The following is a 19,539-nucleotide window of genomic DNA, read 5'->3' as shown; positions in this document are numbered from 1 at the left end:
CTATGCACAAGAATAAACTCAAGGTGGATCACAGAGCTTGAGGTGAAACCCTAAACTATTAGAGCCATTAATGAGGGAATTGGGACAATCCTGAGAACCTTGGCACAGGGAACACATAGGCTATCAGAAATAGGGAGGAACACCAACACAGAGGAGTCACAAATAGACAAGTGGTATGTACTGAAGATAAGTCACCAGTGTATAGTGAAAGAATTCACCAAGAGAGGAATGAGAGAGCCCACCGACTGGGAGCACAGCTTTAGCAAGGACACATCAGATAAAGACCTTATTACTAAAATCTACAATACTCTGCTAGCTTCCAATAAGAAAGAACTAACTGCCCCCTGAGGAGGGCAAAGGACCTGAACAGAAGTTTCACAAGGACAGAAATCTGAATGGCCAATAAACATATGAGAAAATGTTTCTGATCATTAGCCATGAGAGAAATGCAAATTAAAACAACTATGAGATACCACCAAACACCCTCAAAGATAGCCCAATTCAAAAAAATCAGAAAGCAACAAGTGTTGGAGGGGCTGTGGGGAGACAGGAACTCTTGTCCACTGCTGGTGGACCTGTAGGAATATACAGAGATTATGGAAATAGATTTGGTGATATCTAAAACAGATGGAGATTGGGCTATCACATGACCCTGTAATCCCCCTACTAGGCATATACCCAGAAGAGGCAAGAGACAAACTACCACCAGACATCTGCGTTCCAATATTCATCATGGCACAGTTCATAATTGCAAGGAGTTGGAAACAACTCAAATTTCCATCAACAGATGAATGGATCAAAAAACCGTGGTACATACATACAATGGAGTACTGTGCATCGCTACATAGCAGTGATGAACGCATGAAGCACATTGGCGCATGGGAAGAACTGGAGGAAATCATGCTAAGTGAAGTAAGTCAAGCACAAAAGGCAAGTACAATATGAGTCCACCGAAGTAAGCTTAAAAACGGGGCATAGAGGAAAAGCTACTATATACATACATCCCTGGGGTGAGGTCCAGCAACTATGGCAGGGACCTAACCCAATCCAGGGATACATATAGCAGCCAACTAAATAAGAGGGGGAAAGAAAGAGAGAGAGAAAAAAGTGGGTATGGGGGGAGCAGGGCACTAACCCACCCAAGGAGAGGCTATTATTTACATCTCCACAGGAGAGCAAGAGAGAGACCAGTCTTCACCCCCATGCACCAAGACGTGAATACAACATACCAGCATGTATCAGGGAACCAAAAGAGAGGTCTTCTGAGTCGGCCCCAATCCCAACTATGTGGAGACACCTCCCCCTACTCCCTCAGAAGAAAGCACTTCAGAGGACAGCATTGGGGCTCCAGCTGGGGAGAGGGGCACATTGGATTAGAGCACACAGGAGAAACAAAATGGGATGGAGAGAACCTCCTGGCCCACCAAGCCTCAAGGACAATGCTCCTGCTTGAAGCAGACAACTCAAGGGGAGGACCCTAGGGCAGGTCCTACCACGGGACACGGCGACCCTCACTGAACCATGGCACTGCCGGGGACAGCACTGGAGACACAGTGCGGGAACAGTGCACGGTCTGGCCCCATCACTCTGGGGCGAGGCACTGAGGGCAGGCAGCAGAGCAGCAGGGGGAGCAGACTGATGAAACCCCCAGGGAATACCAAAACAGACTTTGGAGACAGAGTGTGGCACCCCATCAGACTCGACTGGAAAACACGTGTAAAGGCCAACAAACAGACGTTGAACTATTTATAGGCTTTTCCATTTTTGTCAGTGGCTTTTTTTTTTTTGGTTATTGTTTTGTTGGTTTTGATTTCCTTTGTTGTTTTATTTGACTTTGCCTGCTGTTTGCACTTATTAATGTATCTGCGAGGTAGTTAGTTTATTGTGCCAACCTGGCTGATCAACACATGTGGGGTTAATTGAAGGGCGGAGAGATAAATGGCTCGGTGAGCCTCGCCTTTGGAGTTCTCGGGTCTCTTGCTTTCTGATGGTCAGACAAGGGTGCAGCTGCCTTAGCCAATTCCCTGCTTTAGATGGCAAGGCTCACTTCCTGCAAGACATCCCTGAGGAGAAGCCACATTGACCTATCCCGATGCAGCCCTGGGTGCTGAAGCACCAGTTTGGAAACCCTTGCCAGCACTGAGGTGCTTACACATTTACGGACTTGGCTTTCCTCCTGCAGTTGGAATCATTGTTTTGTGAGATGGAGGAGAATTTTGTGGATTGGTGTTGGACATATGGGTTAATGTTGGACTTGTGGGCTTGGGCAGCACTGTGTTGGGATGTTTTCTTGATGCACACTTAAGCTTTATATAAAACTCAATCTTATACATGAGTTTCTGTGAATTTGTTTCTCTGAAGTACCCAGACTAACAATTTGCATGTTTATCTAGATAAGATAGGTGGGATAAATAGTTCGGAGATGAAAAGAATGGGACCAATGGTTCTGGGGGCTACGGGAGAAGGGGAGGTGGGAGAAAGGAAGTGGGGTGGGGCGGGGCAGGGAACAACCCAGGCACAAGGGAATAAGAAGTGAACTAAAATCAATGAAAGGAAAGTCGTAGAATGCCTAGTGGGGTTTAGTCATGGGCAATATAGTGAGGAATTACTAAACCCGAATGAAGGTTGAACGTGATGGTGGGACAAGAGGAAAGTAAGTGGAAATAGAGGAAAGAACCAGGAGGCAAAGGACATTTATAGAGGCCTAAATATAGGCATGTACATATGTGTGTCTATCTATCTATCTATCTATCTATCTATCTATCTATCTATCTATCTATCTATCTATAAAAGCCAGAGGGGGCTAGAACTATGTACTCATATCTATATGTTAAGAATTAAGGTTGAAGATGGACATTGGGCCTCAACTCAAGTACTCCCTTAACACAAGAAAACTTTGTTCTAACAATCTGGCATTCTGGGATGCTCACCTTCCTGACACAATCACTGAAGACAAAATGGGTGCATGAGCAAATGTGGTGAAGAAAGCTGATGGTACCCGGATATCAAAAGATATAGTGTCTGGGGTCTTAAAGCTTGAATATAAACAAGTGGCCATCTAGCTGGGAAACAACAAAGCCCACATGGAAGAAGCACACCAGCCTGTGTGAACATGAGGTGTCAAAGGGATTGGGTATCAGGCATCTAAGACCCAGAACAAAATTATACCCAAGGTGAATAGGGTGGGGGTGGGCATGGAGTGGAGACTCAATGCCCATTTGTAGGCAATTGGACATCCCCTCACAGAGAGGTCACAGGGAAGATATGAGTCAGGCAGGGTGCAGTATAGCACCAATAACACACACAACTTTCTTGTAGTTCTTTGGTGCTTCCTTCACCTCACTATCATGATCTTAATTCTACCTTACAAATCGGTTTAGAGCAGAGCATGTACACTGCTACAAATAAGAGCCCGAAACACAGGGAATCCAGGATAGATAAACCCCTCAGGGCCAAAAATGAGAGTAGACATACCAGTAGGATTAGGGGAGGGTGGGGGGAGAAAGGGTGAATTGATCACAAGGATCAAACTAGAATCACCTCCCAGGGGGACGAATAATGGAAAAGTGGGCGAGGGGCAACAGAGGATGATGTAAGACATGGAAACAATAATCTATAACTTATCAAGTGTTGGTGAGGAAGGGTGGGTAGGGGGAGAGTGGGGAAGAAGATATCAGGGGGTCAAGTGGAAAGAGAATGCTTTGAAAATGATGATGGCAGCATATGTGCAAATGTGCTTGACACACTGGATAAATGTATGGATTGTGATAAGAGATGTAAGAGCCCCCACTAAAATATTTTTAAAAAAAGAAATCAAATGATGTATTACCCCGGGCAAATCTCCTGCAAAACCCTCTTTAAAATGTTCAAATCATATATATATTGATATGTATATATGTAAGTATATAAATATATAAAGATAGGTGTATTTGTGTGTGTGTGTGTGTGTGTGTGTGTGTGTGTGTAGGAAACAGATGACTTTGGGTCTCTATTTAAATCTTACCTCAGCACAAGAATGGTTTATTCTAATAATGTGGCAACATATGATACTCACCTTTTTGACACAATCATAAAGATAAAATGGGTGCATAAGCAAATGTGGCCAAGAAGGTAGATGGTGTCCAACTATCTGAAGATATAGCACATGAGGTCTTAAAGGATTGTAGTTAAACAAGTGGCCATCTAGCAGGGAAGCAACAAAGCCCATGTGGAAGGAGCACATTTGCATGTGTGATCATGAGGTGTTCGCAGGAATAGGTATCTGAAGTTCCAAAACAGCAAGCAAATTGACGTGAAGGAGTGTAGACAAAGTGGAGACCCCAAACCCACCTGTAAAATAATCAGACAGTCCCTCACAGAAGGGCCATATGAGAGGGAAGATATGTCCAAGGTGCAGTATAGCATTAATGAAACACATAATTATCCTCTAGTTCTTTAATATTTCCTCACCTGACTATTATGGTCCCAGTTTTATCTCATTAAGTTTGTTAGACCTTCATTTGTATAATGAAGATCTTTCGATGCATAAAATCCAAGATAGATAAACCCATCAGAAATAGTAATGGGACCAACGATTCCCTAGGGGTATGGGAAGAGAGGGGGGAAGAGGGAACTGATAGCAATTGACTGTATAACACCGCTCGAGGGGCATGAATAACAAAATTGTAGGGGAACAGATACACTAGATGGTGTAAGATATGGCAAAAATAACAATCACTATTTATAATATAAGGGGTCATGGGGGTAGGGAATGTGAGGGAGGGGGTAAAGAGCTGATATCAAAGAGATCAGGAAGAAAGTGATTTGAAACTGATGGTGGCAGTAATTGTACAATCATGCTTGATCTAATTGAAATATGGGTTGTTATAATAGCTGTCAGAGCTCCCAATGAAAGGATTTTTTTTAAAAAGTGAAAAGTGCAAACGCAAAGATGTCACTTTGGAGACAAGGCTCACCTGACCCGAGCCCAAGCCATGGAGTCTTCAATGGTCTCACATGCACGCGAAAGTTAGACAGTGAATAAGGAAGACTGGACAGGAATGGGTGTATTTGGATGACGGTGCTGGCAAAGAATATTGAAATTACCATGGGCTGCCAGAAGAACAGACAAATCTGTCTTGGAAGAAGTACCCCCACAATACTATTTAGAATTGAGGATGGCTGGACTGGGGGACTACTTTGGAGTTATTGTCAGGAGAGACAAAGCCCTGGAGAAGGGCATCACGTTTGGTAAAGAAGAGACAGCGAAAAAGAGGAAATCCCTCAACGAGATGGCTTGACACTGTGGCTTCAACAACGGGCTCGAGCAGGGAAATAAATGTGAGGATGGGACAGGACTGGGCAGCGGGCCATTCTAGTGTGTGTAAGGTTGATATGGGTTGGAGCCAATCCCATGGCACCTAACATAAAAAATAACAACAGACTGGATGGATAGACTTCATCTTTTGTCCTTTGGACCCATTATCGAGAAGGATTAGTGTCTGACAGGACAGCATGCTTGGTAAAGTAGGGCAAAAAAGAGGAAGACCCCGCCATGAGATGCATTGATGGAGCGGCTGTAACAATGAGCTAAATCTAAAAGCAGTTGTGAGGATGGTGCAGGACTGCGCAGTATTTAATTCTCTTGTACATAGGGAAGCTATGAGTCAAAATTTACTTGATAGCACCCAACAAGAATAATGACAAGATTGCTAAACCATAGAATAAAATATGAGGGGGCTTCAAAAAAGTTCATGAAAAATTCCATTTTTTCATGAATGTTTGAATCCCCATAATATATTAGCTTTAGTAGATTCTGCTAAATAGTTTGCCATCATTTGGTTTTGTTTGTATTTTAATTCTGTAGTTCTAATAATTTATAGCAATATCTCTTTCTGGCTTTTAATTTTAATTTCTCTGATGCTATTGCTGAGTAGAGTTTCATATGTTTATTGGCCATTTGGACTTTTTCTCCCTTAGATTCTAAGGCTTAGAAAATGATCAGATGTTTTGTCCATTTCCTCCAGACATATTGGACGGTCAGTAAATTGTGTTCTGGTCAAAATAACCTGCAAAAAATCTTGACTTTTTCTTCTGCTTGTTACTCATTGATTCTCATACCAGCTTCAGCTGACTGCATTTTTCTCTGCAGGGCTTTGAACCTGTTCTTTACAATTTAATCCCCTGCTTAGAATTTGCATTGCCACCTGAGATATACTGAATCAGAATCTAGGTTTTTAACAAGACCCCAAGGTGATACTTGTTAAAATCTAGGTTCCGATTCTTTACACCTGGTGTTGAAATGCAAATTCTCAGCAGGTCACCACAATGGAATGAATCAGTTCCAAATACTGGCTATACCCTTGCTTTTTTTTTTAAAAAAAATCTTTTTATTGGGGCTCATACAACTCTTATCACAATCCATACATGCATCAATTGAGCAAAGCACACATATACATTCGTTGCACTCATCATTCTCAAAATTCGTCTTCCACTTGGGTTCCTGGAATCAGCTCGGTTTCCTTTTTTCCCCTCCCCCTCCCTCCCTGCTCCCCCCTTCCCCCTGCTCCCTTAATAGTTTATAAATAATTATTTTATCTTATCTTACACTGGCCCGCGTCTCCCTTCACCCACCTTCCCATTGCCCATCTCCCAGAGAGGAGGTTACACATAGATCTCCAAGATCGGTTCTCCCTTTCTATACCCACTTCCCTCCCGGTATCGCCACTCCCACCGCTGGTGTTGAGGGGTTCATCCGTCCTAGATTCCCTGTGCCTCCAGATCCGTACTGCACCGCTGTACATCCTCTGGTATAACCAGGTCTGCAAGGTAGAATTGGGGTCATGATAATTGGGAGGGGAGGAAGTGTTCAAGAACTAGAGGAAGGTTTTGAGTTTCATTGTTGCTACACTGAACCCTGAGTGACTCATCTCCTCCCCACGACCCCTCTGGAAGGGATGTCCAGCTGTCTACAGATGGGCATTGGGTCCCCATCACGCACTCCCCCTCATTCACGGTGATGTGATTCCCCCACCCCTCTGCTTTTGTTGTTTGAGACCTGGTCTCCTCTGCCCTTCAGGATCACCCATGTTGGTGTGCTGCTTCCGTGTGGGCTTTGTTACCCTTGCTTATTTTAAAGAGTAAAGTTGTTGGTGGGAACTTTCAGAGCTATTCCAGAAGTTCATTGAAAGGTCTGAAATCATCCAGGGTCTAGCTCTTTTAAAAAAAAGTTTTATTGACATATAGTTCACAAACCTTACAATTCAATGGCTTAGCTGTATTAAAGAGTCATGTAGTCACTACCACAGTAAATTTAAGACAATTTCTTCATTCTTTTACCCATTACTAAAAGCGAAGGAACTAGTCATGTAGTTACTGTCACTAAAGAGTTTCTTGTCCTGAGTTTCATGTAAAGTACATGACACAAACCAAACCAAACCCCCCTCAAAAAGAACACACACAGAAAAACCTCAGTCATGAAGAAAACAAAAGATAATATAAATTAGAATAAATTAAACATGGGTCAAAAGGGAAAACTATGTTAAATTTTAACCTAACTATATCTGCAATGCATTTTGAGAGCAAGAATATTTACAACCCCTGTCAAAAGGAAATCAATGCAAACTTAATCTACGTGGGGACAGTAGGTTTTCACCATTATCTATAGCCTTCTGTAAGCCAGGTGCTCAGGATTTACACTCTAATACAATTCCCTCCACTGATCTTGGATTTCATTATTTACAATATTTGGAGCTTATAGGCTGGTGTGTTCCTTCAGTGTAGACTTACCTGACATCTTACTTACATGGCTCCTTGTTTATGACAAGTCTTTAAGACCCCAGACACTATTCTTTCTGACAGCAGACACCATTTGGTGGTGGTGTTTTTTTAACTGCATTTTGCTATTAACTCCCTTATCCTCAGTGATCAGTTCATGAGGGCAAGTATTGAGCAGGGTCACTTCATAAGAATGAAATGTTCTTAGATTAGGGTTTATAATTAAGTATGAGCCCAAAATCCATCCACATACCTACTCATTTTATATGCATCATTATCAGGTTGGTGAGAAATAAAGACATTTGGTAATTCTAATAATTTGAATTCCATCAGATATTTGGAATTCTGAAAATCATATCATTAATATAGCTAATGGTATAGAATTTAAAGTACTATTGAAGATAGAAAAATATATACATATAGGAAATCTTAATAGACTAAAATACATGGGATGTTTACAAGTTAAAAACTTAAATGTCTAAACACTTTAAAAAGGCAATGAGGGTTAGACATAAAGCAAACAATTTCAACTACAGTCATTCAGTAAGGCAAAATTATGTCTGCAAAACTAAGACATGTCACTAAAAGCAAAGAAAGTATATGATACTTAAATTGCATATATGTGGCACTTTTCTTTGCAAGTATATGGTAGTTTTAAATGATCTGTCATTGAGCAACATCAAAAGCAAGGGAAATGAACCAATATCCAGGGACTTCCAAAACCACAACTTAGGATAGCAGTCTTCCATTTCTTCTCACACTGGGGTGTTTGAACTTTAAATCCAAAGGAATATTTCAGTTTCTTTAATACGTGAAAGGTATGTTTAAGCTAAGCCTGATGCCTTAGTGGGTTTTTCAAATCCTATAATTCCAGTGTGGTCCATGAAAAATGCTGCACACCTCAAAAAAACAAAATCTAAAATCCAGGTAGTCTATAGTATTCAGCCAGGGTCACTGAATGCTGGAAAGAGACTCAATAAAAAATGCATAATTCCCAACATCGTCCTGGCCTGATGGTCTCATTGGGAGTCTGTATCCTTGTTAAGTGTTTTCCACCAGAGCAGGCTGCTTCTCCTCGGCTTACCCGCCAACAGAAGTGAAATCACCTTCTCAGAGATGCCCGTGCAATATCTAGCCCTTTTGCAACAGGGAGAGTGTTAGGGTATGTAATTAGACATATAGTAAAAGGCGGAGCGCTTCAAGAATTATACTCAGCTGAGGCTAGTGCTGGTCACAACAACCATTTGTTGAATGAATAGCTCGTATTTGATATATGTAGAGAAGGTAGAAATTATTGTAGCATGTCTTGATAGATTGATATGTTGTTGAACAAAGTCTTTATTTACTTGTAGTTGATACTTATTATTATTTTTCTTTAAAATTAGCTTCTTTTGTTTAAGTTTTTAAAAAAACCCAAACCAAAAAGCAAAACTCACCGCCAGAGCCCATTCATGGCAACCCTTTAGGCAGCTGATGAGCTTGAACCACCGACCATGGGGATTAGCAGTTCAGTACTTATCCAGTAATCCACCTGGGGTTCCTTGACAGCACCATCAGGGCTCAATCGATGTTTATACACTTGAAAGAAGAAAAGTCATCACATACTGGAGTTAAGAGAGAGTCTAGAGTTTATAACTTTCAATAATTATATTATTCATATTTATAGACAAATAATTCATAATAAAAGAGATTAAGAAGCTAACCTGAGATCCTACAGCTAGCTCTAGAATCACTAAGGAGAAGCAGATTTTTCGTGAAAGTGAGCAGGAGAGGATTGGGAGCCAGATCCCATTCTACCACCTAGTAATGTATGTTTTGGGCAAATTTTCATCCTCTCTGTATCTTAACTTCATTACATATTACAGGAAGAAAGGGGTTGAGAAATCATATCCGTTTGATTTTGAAATACAGTGATGTCCTTGTCTATTAAATCTTTGTTATGAAACATTTTTAATAAAAATCTCACATTGTGTCTTGTGACCTATAGCCTGTTATGGGAAAGTAGTGACTTTGAGAGTCACTTAGTAACAGCTGAGTCCCTAGCCTGGACAAAAGGGATCTTCTGGGAACACTGATACCCCTTCGTTAGATAAGTAAGGTGACAGAGGCCATGCTGTTGTTTTTTTTTAAGGGGCTAGTAAGAATTCATCTTACCATAGATGGTTTTACAAATGTAATTTCCCTGAAGATTTGTGTGTGTGCGTGTGAATGTGTGCGCGTGTGTGTGAATAGCTAGGCAATTGGCCTATTTTGTATATTGTCAGTTTTTAATATGTGTCTGGTCTCAGAGGGCTTTTGTGTGTTTTTGCAGGGAATTTTGCCTTTATCTTTGGTGAATGTTGGTTGGCCAAGTCATATCATTGTGTCCATTTAATTTCAAGAATGCTTCTGTTGGCTGAAACATGTATCCTGAAAAATCCCCTATACTTGTTATTCGTCCCTTCCTCCAGTTAGAATTGAAACTTCATTTGTGTGAAAAGATGATTTCTCCATATTGTACAATCACTAGTTGTTCTCTAGAATAATATTTTATTTGTTAAGATGTGAGTGCACTTTTTTGAGGGTTCTGTGAAAGTTTAGTTTATCTCTGTCTCTTGGATATGAAAGCATTTTGTGCTGGTGCTGGATATAACATAAGTGATGACGGTGCTCTTTGTTGCTGGCAGATGCCACGCAACAGTTTCCACCCAGGGACCCAGTGTAAAACAGAACAGGACACCGCCCGGGGCTGTGCCATCCTCACTATTGTTACAGACGCGGCCACTGTTGCAACCATGTGTCAGGTCATGTCATTGAGGTTCTTCTTATTTTTCACTGAATTTCGACTTCACCAAGCATGATATCTTTTCCTAAAGACGGATCTCTCCTGAACATGTCCAAGGTAACACGAGATTGTCTCATCATCCTTGCTTCTGAGGAGCATTCTGGCTGTACTTCTTCCAAGATAGATTTGTTTGTTCGAAAGTTCATGGTACTGTCAATGTTCCTTGCCAGCACCACAATTCAAATGCATTGATTCTGACTACAGCAAAATTACCTAATCGAGAGGGCTATTAGTTATCTAACAGGGATAAAATAGCCTGTCCCTCACCAAAGTTGAATGGCGTACCATAATCCACGAAGACAGTGTTCTATATCCTACTCTGGTGACTAGTGACTCATCTCTTAAAAGCTTATAAGTGGCCTTCTATTGGTTTCCCTGTGTCTGGAATAAAGATAAGCAATAAAAACCAAAGATATGTGGAAACAATTAGTTCAGTGGATTAATGGACCATGTAAATATAAGTCCATAGGACCCTGAAACCAGAAGTAGATAGTGCCTGACTACCACATCAACAGTTCTGAAACAGTTTGTGTCCGGGGAGTCAGCCCCTAACACATCATCACAGGCCTGGCAGGCGCAGTTGTACAGCAATAATAAAGATTATGGTAAAGTCATAGGAGAATAAGAGGGACAGAAGAGAATGAAATAGAGGAGTCAGACACATCTCATAGCAGCATGCTCACCTCATCTCCTCTTGGTGGTCCACATGAGGATGTGGAAGGTGGTAATTGTAGCAGTGAGAGGCCAGGGAAGTAGGACAGGGGGAGAGGGCACAGGGGAGAGAGCGATGTATTACTAACCAAGGCTTATACTTCTTTTTTTTTTGGCTTATACTTCTTTTGGGGGTGTGCAAGCCCCCTAATTATAGGTAAGACATACATCACAGGAAGGGGTTGTTCTATAGGTACAGTCATGGGAGTGGGAGCATCTAGGGGTATACACGCACTTGGAAGGGGAGGGATTGGGGGTACACATGTGACATGATAGGCGGATCCTAGATTCAGGATGGTGTCCTAACCTTGATTGCCCTTGAGCTGGAGACTTGATTTAACCTAAGCTCTCAGGGGAAGAATCCATTGTCCTTAACAGCAGGGAGTGATCCCCACCTGTGATGGCTCCAGACAGTAGTCTGATGGCTGACTGTCTGCAGGGAGAATATCTCTAAGCATCTGACCTCCCACCAGGTGCTGACAAACAGCCTCTAATGTTTGCCATATCTTTTGGGGGAGACAAAGCTGGGGAAAAGTCTTTTTCTATCCCACAGGTTTGTATTAGAAGAATGGGAGAAAAATCATCTTGATAGGAGCAGGAATAGAGAGGACACACACACACACACACACACACACACACACACACACACACACGAGGGGTTACCAAAAATAACCAGGATTTTTTTTTCAAAAAATTTTTCAAAGCTATGTATTTAAATTTTTTTCGCAAAACAACCTTATCACCTTCCAAGTACTCTCCATTACACTTAACACATTTGGTCAAATCTATGATTCCATTCATGAAAACATTTTTCAAACTCATCTGTTTGGATTGCTGATAGCACCTCCCTCATTTTTTTCTTCACCTCTTCTACTTCATCAAATCTCTGTGCTTTCATGTCCCTCTTTAGTTGTGGAAACAAAAAGAAGTTGCGCGGATCCAGGTCAGGTAAGTCAGGTGTGTGGGATCAGAGAGGCATGCCCACAACTGGCACACTGAGATGGCTGCATGAGCAAAACCAGTCCCCCGTCTACCACAAATCAGGCCTTTTTTGTTGCACATTGTTATGCAGTCTTTTCAGAACCTCTAAATAAGAAGCTTGATTAACAGTCTGACCTGGTGGAATTAACTCCAAACATAAAAAAACAAACAAACAAACAAATAAGCTTCATCTTGATCTTTGATTTCACTTGATGAGCTTTTGTTGGGTGAAGTGATGATGGTATCGTCCATGGGCTTAATGTTTACTTTGCGGGTTGTAGGAGAAGCCCCATGGGTCGGCACCAGTAATGACCTTGAAAAAAAAGTCTGGGTCGCTTTGGAGCTGTTTTTTAAAGCATGGCATGTTTCCACTTGACACTCTTTTTCCTGGTCAGTCAGATCACAAGGCACAACTTTCTCAGTGACCCACCTCATTCCCAAACCTTGCATTAAAATTCACTCCAGCACATTTCAGATGATTTTCCCATCTTTTCAATGGCCCGTTGGTCATTGAGCGCAAGTACATGAATTTTGTCGACATTTTTGTCCATTTGGGAAGTTGATGGACGTCCAGAATGAGGTGTGTCATCAATCAACATTTCACCTTTTTTGAAACGAGAAAACCACTCATAGATCTGAGTTTTCCCCATAGTGCTGTCTTGTAAGCTGTGTTCAACATCACAACAGTTTCTGTGGCATTTTTCCCCGAGTAGGAAACAAAATTTCACAGCTGCACACTGTTCTCTTAAATCTGCCATCACAAAAAGTGAGGTTCGAACATAGCTGCTTTTTCAAAAAATTCACTGGGACCAGAGAGAACCTTTCCAGGTGACACCGCAGGATGCACTAACTCAGAGCAAGTTGCTGGATGCTCGCGTAGTGTGAAAAATACATACTAAGGAAACTCCATCCAGCAGAGCTGGGGGATACCCCTTGTATATATACATATATATTCAATCATTACTTTAAAAATTAGTTGAATACCTACTCTACACTAGGCATTGTACAAAGTACTGGGACTATCATAATTAGCATAAAGATACAGTTTTTGGACCTGTCGTGAGAGAACATATTTTTAACTGTAAGGTTACCTGGAAAGGGTTGGGAAAATGAAAATCAGACTTGGTGCATGCCACTTAAATTATCAGAGAATATTTAGACACTGCTTCCAGATGCGCAGTTCTCATTGGCTTTTGGAGTTTAGGCCAGGTACAAGAACAATTTGGACTTCCAATAGGGTCTGCAATCTGCCTGAGCTTCTTGGTGATATTCTTCTTCACTTACACCTATTTTCTACCCATTGTTCCAATTGTGCCTTAGTGCTGGGTCATATAACCCAAGGATTAACTATGTGAGTTTTGAGTCAGGCAGATGGTGCTTTAGTTATAACTTTGTCATTAATGAGCCCTGTGTCCGTGGTCACGAAGCTTTAATGGTTCCAGAGATAGCTGCAAGGGTGGCGGTTTGAACTCGCTTGCTCTGCAGGAAAAAATCTTGGCAATCAATCTGTTTCTATGAAGATGAAAGTCAGGAAAATCCCATGGGTCATTTCGCCTTGATCACATGGGAATAGTATGAGTTGGAATCAACAAGGCCACAGACAACAATATATCTTGAATCAGGAACATAATGGCCCTAAATCTCAGCTTTCTGTTAACTAGGGTATTAATACTTACTTGCCTCCTTAGATTCTTATGAAGATTAAGTAAAATGTGTATCCAAAGTTGTTAACATATTGCCTGGTCCACGGTAAGGGTCCATCATTATGGGAAGTTCCTGATTCTAGTAGCAACCTCAGAGATCTAGAGAGAAAGAGAGAGGGACATCCATATCCCTAGAGAGAGAGAGAGAGAGAGAGAGAGAGAGAGAGAGAGAGAGAGAGAGAGAGAGAGTGAGTGAGAGAGAGAGAGAGAGAGAGAGAGAGAGAGAGAGAGAGAACCTAGGAATAATGGATAACCCTCTTTTGTACCTGCCTAGTAAGTATTATTGGATAGTAATTATTAAGTTTGTGTCATGGTTGGGTTGCCAACTGCAAGGTTAGTTCAAAACCACAAACCACTCCAAGGGAGGAAGACAAGGCTTTCTATTTCCATCAAGACTTCCAGTCCTGGGAGCCCACAGGGGCAATTCTACCCTGTCCTACAGAGTCGCTGAGTTAGAATTGACTCCACGGAAGTGAGCCTATTTGCTTGTTTGTTTTTGTTTAAATGTGTTAAGTAGCATAATGTAGTTTACAGCATCTTTTCCTCCGCATCACTTCCCCTTTCCTCACTTTTTATTCCTATTGTCAAAATTCTCTGGAGACCCCCAAACAGCGCATTAATGGGAGCAAGCTCAAAGGACACAGGTCCATTCAGAGGCACCCAATCAGGACCCATTTTCTCTCAGCTCTTGGGACAGTCCTCTTTTTGGTTATTCTCATGGTCACGGCATCCGAAGCTGGCTGGACAGAACAGATCCTGAGCAGCTATATTTATGGTAGATAATAGCTGCTACAAATTTCCCCATACACTTCACCCCAGATGGGTTTCTGTCTCAATGGTGTGGAAGGTGGTTGGGTGAATACCATGAAACTATGTTCCACTTTCTTTTTTACCACAGCCAGAGTTTCGCTCTGGTCTTTCAGGTTCAGAGAAAAGGTTTCACTTTAACTGACGGCCTCTTCTGACACCTGGGATGGGGGACGTTGGAAACATTATTATAGCTGACTGTTCTGATGAACTAGGGCTCTTCTTATTTTTAGGGACAACAATTTTGTGTCCTTGTGAAAAAGAGAGCAATGCTGCTTTCAGAAATGAAAGTTCTATCCCAGCAGCACCGTTAGATGCTGTGTTTAACGCTCAGTGGCCCCAGAGTGTTGTGGCCCTTTGCAGAGGCTGAGACTCTGAGAGTGATTGGCCAGAGATGCACAGGTGCTCCCCATGAGAGTCTTTCCTTCTGAAATGCATGCAAGTGGCAATTTTCTTCTCAAAGTCACTTGGAAATAAACAAGTTCTTGTGAATTTGTACTGTTAAATAGAGAACCTTTCCCAGGATAAGCCCATAAATTGATGATGGTCATAAGAGCTAACCAGGGACCGTACTGGCCTGGACAATGACTCTTTTCCTATGGCCTACAGACTTCTGACTCAGTGATTCCTCTTCTCTCTCCACCCATCCTCTCTGTTATTTTTGGGTTTCATTCGCTTCCAGCTTAAATGTGAAAAAAGTGAAATTTATATCTATGCACATTTATATGTATATATACACACACATAAATTATATAACATGATCTATAAAGTGGGAAATAAATATATTATAATATATTAATATGCATAAAATTTGTGCTATATATTGGCTATTCTTATTTATGTGTGTGCTATCTAAATAAATGACAAATAATACCCATCTCACATTCCTGGAATGAAATAATTTTCTTAAGAAGAAATGGAAAAGATACTTTTTTTTCCAAATTTATTTCTGTTTCATCATTCAGATAATTTTGTCGTTTATTACTTTCAAGATTGGGCTGAGGTTACTAAGAGTAAAAGCAGTTGAATATTTGAGACTCTTTCCAAATTTTGGTAAGTAGAGGATAGTTGCATGTACTCTGAGTTTGCTAGTGGTTAAAGTAAAGGGAGAAGGAGACAGAGAACACTTGGAAAAGCCTGGAGCCTGGAGGTTAGCGGATTTGTTTTTAAGGGAAAATTCCACTTACAAGACAACAAAATTATAGAAACTATACATTAGGATAATATTCCTATAAATCTGCACAGAGAATTTTCTCATAAGATGACGTCACTAGCTTTCTTTTTTTCCCCTTTTTGACATTGGTTTAATATAAGTATATTTAGTTTTTCATTCTGGGATTTAATGTTGATTATTGGTTTCAAAACAAAGCAACCTCACAGCTGCCAAGCTGACACTGACCCATAGCCTCCCTGTAGGCCACAGTAGAACTGCACCATCAAGTTTCAGAAGCTAGTTCTACAGCCTCGTTATTTTACTGCAGAGCAGCTCATGGGTTTGAACTGCTGATCCTATACCACGGTGGCACCAAGCCTCCTAATGCTGGTTTGCCACGGTAGGTATACATTTTTATGTTACAAAAACATCCATTCAAAGTTTTAAAGTAGTTATTTTAAGTAAATAAATAGAGTTAGTGTTTGCTGAATATTTTTACAACCTCTCCAATATACATTGTTTTTCTTACTTGATCTAGTTGGAATAGTAACAAACACATCATGTAGCTATTTCATTAGTGACAACAACCAGCTGCCAGGTTGAATTTGTTGCAAGTCCCGGTGCACACCAAGCTCTCTCATATTTTTTCTTCTTTTTAAAAATCATTTTATTGGGGGCTCTAACAGCTCTCATCACAATCCATACATCCATTCATGGTGTCAAGCACTTCTGTACACATGTTACCATCATCATCATCTTCAAAACATTTTCTTTCTACTTACGCTCTTGGTATCACTTCATTTCCCTCCTCCCCATCCCTCCCTCATGAACCCTTGATAATTTATAAATTATTATTTATTCATGTCTTACATGACTGCTGTCTCCCTTTACCCACTTTTCTGTTGTCTGTCCCCTAGGAGGGGGTTACGTTGATCATTGTGATGGGTTCTTCCTATCACCTTCCCCTTACTCTCCGGGTATCGCTACTCTCATTATTAGTCCTGAAGGATTTATCTGTCCTGGATTCCTTGTGTTGTGAGCTCTTATCTGTACCAGTGTACATGCTCTGGTCTAGCCGGATTCGTACGGTAGAATTTGGGTCATGATAGTGGGGAGGGTCTAGGAAGCATTAAAGAACTAGAGGAAAGTTGTATGTCTCTTCCTTGTGACCTTTCTGCAAGAGGGTGTCCAATTGCCTACAGTTGGGCTTTGGGTCTACCCTCTACTCTCCTCCTCATTCACATTGATATAATCTTTTGTTCTGGGTCTTTGATGCCTGATACCTGATCCTATAGACACCTCATGATCACACAGGCTGGTGTGCTTCTTCCATGTGGACTTTGTTGCCTCTCAGCTAGATGGCTGCTTATTCATCTCCAAGCCTTTAAGACCCCAGATGCTGTATCTTTTGATAGCCGGGCACCATCAGCTTTCTTCATCACATTTGTGTATGCACCCATTTTGTCCTCAGTTATCATGTTAGGAAGGTGAGCCTCACAGAATTCTGACTCATAGAACAAAGTGTTCTTGCATTTAGGAAATACTTGAGGAAAGGTCCAATATCTGTCTGTTTCTTTAATACTTAACATATAAATATATGTACATAGATCTATTTCCCTATCATTATATAAAAATATATTTACATCCCCCTTTTAAAAGCACTCATTGGGCCTTTTGCCAGTGACCCACTGAGCAGTCAAAAAGGGCAGATTGAAAACACCACTTTTGGGTGAAGCGGCAATGTCTTGTGTTGTTCAGCTTCAACCAGTGATTTGACAGAAGTAAAAAAGTATATATATATTTACATATGTACATGCTTGTATTTAGACCTCTATCAATGTCCTTTGCCTCCTAGTTTTTTCTTCTATTTCCCTTTACTTTCCTCATGTCTCAATATCATGTTCAGTCTTCATTTGGGTTTCAGTAATTCCTCTCGGTACATTACCCTTGATGAAGTCCCACCAGGAACCCTACACCCTCCTTGGCATTGATTTTAGATCACTTGTCATTCCCTTTCGCTGGGTTTGTTGGCACCCCCTCCTTTTCCCTGCCTCCCCCTTAACCATTGGTTCCATTGTTGTCTCCTCCAGATTGTTTATCCCACCTGTAATCTAGATAGACATACAGAGATAATGATAAACCACAAAAACAAGACAAATAAGACAAAACAAGAAAAGAAAACAAAGAAACACAACAACAATGAAAAGCCTATGAATAGTTCCACTTCTGTTTGTTGGCCTTGATGTCTCCCCTATTTCTTGACCTTGTCAGTTGTATGATCTTGAAGATGCAGCAAAATAACTTCTGTGGGTACTACTACATAAATATTAAAAGTTTTGTGAGACAATAGAATCCATAAACAGTAAAATGATAAACAGTGAACTGGGAAAATTATTTGCACAAAAGCCACAGCCCCAAATCTTAGGCTAGACTTGACAAACACATAAATGAATAAATATGAAGCTGTTGTTGAGATGAAGAAAATAGGTACTTTGTATGATGAGTCTTTAATTTTCGTGGAAAATTCCATTATCTTTCAATTAGATTTTTCCATGAACGTTTTGATCACTCATATATTGCTGGGGAAAGGATGAGTTATTACTCGATGGGCTGTTGTCAGATTATGGACTTGAAGGCTCTTCAATGATTTACAAACTGCACGTGAAGCAAGTGAAGGGAGACTGCGATGAAGAATTTGTTGTGAGTAGGATTTGGCTTAGTTGTGTCAAACAAAAACCCAAACCAACCCAGGGAGTCGATTCTGACTCATAGTGCTTACATGAGAACTGCTCCTCATGCTTCTGAGACTTTGTGAATCGGAACTGACTAGACAGTACTCAACCACAAAAGCACCAAATCTTTATGGTAGCATGCGGCCTCATCTTTCTCCCTTGGAGCAGTTGATCTGTGATTTACCTCCTAACATTTAACTCATTATGACATCAGAGCTTTAATAATTTCAAAGAGAGGACAACTTTACTTAACATTAAAAATCAAATACAACTTGTATTACATTGTATGTTTATTTGTTTGTAATCCAGAAACTGACTGTATTAGGTCTTTATTTTTTACCCATTATGATTATTCTCTACAATACTTTGTTAGAGTTTGATGATTTACTTTCATATGTAGCCAAATGACAACAGTTTGTAATACAAAGAATTGGTCTGAAGTCTTTATACTGAAGGCCATACAAGGTTTCTTGCTTCAGGTACATCGGCGTGTAAAGACACAAAAAGAACACATAGCTTCTTAGGTTCCAGAATTCCAGTAGAAAAATAATATCAACTTATGTAACTATAGATGTTAACATGGCAAACAGATCTTGTGCAAATATTAAAATTAACACACAGGGCTTCTTTTGTTTGAGATGTGGTAAACGGCATGTACTATTTCAACTACAAACCTTTCCTGTGAGTTAGGCTGGGTTCTCTACAGAAACAAAACCAGTGATGTTGTGTCAACATAGAAAGAGATTTATAACAAGAAATGGCTCACATCATTGTTGTTAGGAGTAACTCTACTTCAGTACAAGCACATGGGTCAGATGGAAGTTGAGGGCTTTTCCTGCCTGCTGTAGAGGCTGACGCACAGGCAGCGGGAAG

General features: G+C 40.8%; 1 non-coding gene across 1 annotated transcript; it reads left to right on the top strand.

The window, feature by feature from the left end:
• The first annotated feature begins 17,580 nt into the window (after nt 1-17,580).
• On the top strand, nt 17,581-17,715 carry LOC142437779 (small nucleolar RNA SNORA21). The gene has a single exon (XR_012782299.1). It is a non-coding gene; the product is annotated as a small nucleolar RNA SNORA21 (small nucleolar RNA).
• The last annotated feature ends 1,824 nt before the right edge of the window (nt 17,716-19,539 follow it).

This window comes from Tenrec ecaudatus, chromosome 1, assembly GCF_050624435.1.
Source record: "Tenrec ecaudatus isolate mTenEca1 chromosome 1, mTenEca1.hap1, whole genome shotgun sequence".
NCBI lineage: Eukaryota > Metazoa > Chordata > Mammalia > Afrosoricida > Tenrecidae > Tenrec > Tenrec ecaudatus.
Note: the sequence above shows the minus strand (reverse complement) of the source record. Positions and strands in the feature narration are given on the sequence as shown.